At 39.8% G+C, this 4,032-nt stretch overlaps 1 pseudogene; it reads right to left on the reverse strand.

Annotated features, from left to right (window-relative positions):
- Positions 1 to 2,515: 2,515 nt before the first annotated feature.
- LOC123001444 (60S ribosomal protein L17-like) lies at positions 2,516 to 3,052 on the reverse strand (annotated as a pseudogene).
- Positions 3,053 to 4,032: the final 980 nt, after the last annotated feature.

The raw sequence follows: 4,032 nt of genomic DNA on the forward strand, positions 1-4,032 counted from the left end.
AATTTAACCATCTAGAAAAGTAGACATTTGGGGAGGAGAATGCGGTGCTGTGTGTGCATGGGAAGGCATTTGGGCTTTGAAAAATACATACATACACATATACACACTGTCCACACACACACATAAATACATATATACATGCATATGAATGTACACACACGTGTGTATGATTTAAGCTTTTGTTCTCCCCCAGATAATTTACAAACATTTCTCACTATGAATAAGAGGTGAAGCCCATGCTGACGATTTGTGCAGCTTCTCCAACTGCAGATCCTTAGCGCCCCGCCCCCGCCACTGCAGACCCTCTGTGCTGACCGTCCAGGACGAGTGTGTGGATTTATGCAACACAAATGGGACAGAGTATTCTTCTTGCTTTCCTCCTTGTCATGGAGGAGACATTGTTTTTGGACACTGCTCACAGTAGTTTTGCTCATTCCACAAGGCCATGTGTCCCCCGCTCCGGGCTATCCTGAGGCCCTATGCTTTCTTGCATGGCTATTCTCCCACTCGTGGTCAGGCAGAACTGGGATCTGGTCTTCAATTCCATACGTGTACATATGCTTCACTTCAAACGTTGGTCACTTCAAACAATACAGATGTATACATGTAGATACTGTCTTAGACGTTGGTGATCTTAATTATTTAGAATAGATTGCCAGGAGTCAGACTGCTAGACCAAAAAGTATGTTATTTTGATTTTTATAGCCAATTCCAGATTGCTTGTCAAAAGTCAAACAATTCACAGCCCCACAAAGAATGTATGGGAGTATGTTTTTTTTTCCTAGCATTGCTGCATAGCAAGAAGATATATTTTTTAAAGTTTTCTTTCTTTAAGCTATGAGTTATTTAATACATTGTTTGTAAATTTCCAAGTTTTGTGATTTCCTTAAAATGCTCATCTGTTTTTTCTTTTATTCTTGAAGGATTTGGCTTACATGACTCTATTGGGGACTAGCATTTATTAACATTTTCTTAAGGATGTCTCTAATTCATACAATTTTTGTAATATTTTCCTGTTTGAAAAGAACAGACACAGTCTTCTGGTTGTACTCAAACCTCACAATCATATTCAGGCCAGGATTATTATTGGAAGCAAAAGTGTATCCTTATTTGTTTGGGGGATAGTTCATCTGAGCAAAGAATGTTCAAATCGTTCTCCTTGTATTTCAATGAACTTTTGCTTTATTTCAAAGTTCCTTTGTTAGAGGAACATGTTTTATTTACTTGTAACTCCTTGGTAGATTTCGTGTTTATACACATAGCAAGCTGCATAATAACAAACCCATTTGTTCTTGTTAATCACTGTTTGCATGAACCCTATTTTCTCTGATAGCTTCCTGATTACCATTTCCATGCCAGATTGCTTCTTGATTTGCATTGTGTTTGCTTGTCACTTGTGGTGGGCAGCCCCTGACAAGCTTACAAATGATCTCCACTCCTGGCATCCAAGTCCTTGAAGATGGGCTTCATCTAGTGACTTGCTTTTAAGGAGCAGAACCTGGCAAAAGTGATGGATTGCCATTTCCAAGATGAGGTTATAAAGAGTCATGCTTTCCCACTGTCCTTGGCTCTTCTCACTTGCTCCCTCTGATGAAACAAGCTGCCGTGTTCTGAGCTACCCCATGTAGCAAAAACGAGCCAGCAAAGAATGGAAACCTGCAGGCCAACAACAAACGAGGAACTCAATCCTGTCGACAACCACCGAGTGAGTTTGGGTCCTGCCCCAGTCGAGCCTAAGATGAAACCACAGCCTTAGGCAACCTCTTGACCACAACAGTGGGAGATCTGAAACTGGACAGCTCAGCTCAGCCTCACCCAGACTCCTGGCTCAGGGGCCGGGACATAATAACTGTCTACCATTTTAAGCTGAGTTTGGGGGTGATATTTTACCCAGCAATATATAATGAAGACACAAAATGAGCATAGTTGGGAAGCCTCTCCAATGTTGGACTCTTTCTTGAAATAGTTGAGTTTAACCAATCCCACGTAATGATCTCATTGCCCTTGGGTATCTTTAGACTCATTTTTGTCGCCTTATTTTATGTTGGCAGTTCTCTTAAAATTTTAACATGTGAAATTAAGTTAGGTAAACACACTTTAAATTGCATTGTTCTATGAATATCTAAACTCAGTACCTGCCCTTACTATTCTGCACAAAGCATTAGTGTTAGAAATAACTTAAGCAATAGCTGTTTGAATCAGTTACGGTCTCATTATGACTCAAAGAGTACTTGTATGTAAAGATGAATTTTCCCGATTTCTGAGTTTGTCATCATTGTTTAAACCCTGCATTTTGCTTTCCACGGCTGGTTGTTTTGCCTTGCCTGAGTACATTCTCAAGGAATATTTTCTCAGTGGCAATCTGAGTTTGCTGTTCAATATGTTTGACAATGTCTACAAACACTGCCATTCTTTTGTTTTCAAACATTAAAGGCTTATCTTATTTGGTAAATGGTCCTAGGTTTAAAACATATATATATTTTTTACTTTTACTTGCATTTATTTTATGCAGAATTCACTCCCAGGCCATAAGTTCTCATTTCTTCGGTTTCTTTTGGGGTATCTTTTTCTTTTGTTCACCATCCTCTTCTGGTTTAGGAGGAATCTGCTCTTTTTCCATCAGGATCATCTTGATGTGGCAGGGAGAGCTCATGTGGTTAATCCAACCATGAGCCCTGTAAGTTCTACACCATATCTCGGGGGCTTTATTCACCTGGAAGTGCTCAGAGACCAGAGAACCTACATTGAAACCCGCAAGTTCAGCATTACTCTCTGCATTTTTAAGCATGTGCAGTAAAAGTTTTGCACTGTTTTGGGCCACTGACTCACTGTTTGGCCTGGGCACACCTCCCAGCTCCACCACCACAGTGAGGGAGAGGCACACGCTGCTTCTGCATAGTGACGTCTTTCAGATACTGGGTGGCCTTTCGGATGTGCGTACCCTTGATGGCCTGGGCACTTTCACTTGTGTTACCAAAGTGAACACAAAGATTTGACCTCCTGATTTGCATGGTTTTGTAGGGTTTTCTGGGTCATGTGAAGAGCAAGCCATCTTGAGAGATCACCTCTCAAGGCCACTTCAAAATATCTTATTCTGAGCTTCAAAGCCGTAAGTATTGTCACGTAGCAAAGCAAGGAGAAGTCTGAAGCCAACTTAACTCTTGTTCATTTTTCAGACATTTAGTTAGTTTTTTTTTAAAGACTTTACTGTTTTCTTTTTATCTGTGCAGTTCTAAAATTTAATCGAGGTATGCCTTTAGAAGTAGGTAAGCATCTTAGAATTTATGATACTTAACCTCGTGTGTCTGCGTGTATGGCGTGGCAGAGCACAGGCAGGTGTTTTAATCTGAAATATTTAAATTAAAGAATTTCTGGGAAAATTTATTCTCCTCCTCCTCCTTCTTTCTACTGATATTTTAAGATAAATTCCTCTCCTCTGCTGCCCCTGGGACTCCATTGAGCACACACTGTAACTTGTGCATGTACTCGTCAGGCCTCCTAGGGGCTCTGGGCGTTCGTGGTTTTGAGTGACATGAATCTCGCAGCTCCCTGGATTTGACCCTCATCCACATCTTCTCTTCTGTTTGTTCGATTCAATTTATTAAAGACTCATTAGTGTTTTGTTTTGTTTTGTTTTTGGATCTCATCTTCTTTGTATGTGATTTCCTCTTTAATCTCTCTTAGGACATCTGTTTTAATTATTTTAAAGATTTTTTCCATTTGTTTTATTCTGTTCTCTCGGGTTTTGGTTCTCCTGTTATTTACATTAAAGTTTCTCTTTTATCGTGTTAGTTTTTCTAAGTGTTTGAAATTTTTGGGTTGTTTGCTTCTATTTACATTGAGGACAGTTTTCCCCACAATGCAACTGATTTCCCAGACTGGCATTGTTTCTCTCCTAGTGTGCTGTTTCATGGTATTTATTTTTCTCTCAATTTGGAATATCTCTGGAATTACTGTCATCTTTGTAGGGAGTTTGTCTTGTATTTGGGACTATGATTTCTCACTCTTATGTTCCCCAAGTTGGTTGGTCAT

Source organism: Ursus arctos, unplaced genomic scaffold, assembly GCF_023065955.2.
Source record: "Ursus arctos isolate Adak ecotype North America unplaced genomic scaffold, UrsArc2.0 scaffold_15, whole genome shotgun sequence".
In the NCBI taxonomy this organism is placed as follows: Eukaryota; Metazoa; Chordata; class Mammalia; order Carnivora; family Ursidae; genus Ursus; species Ursus arctos.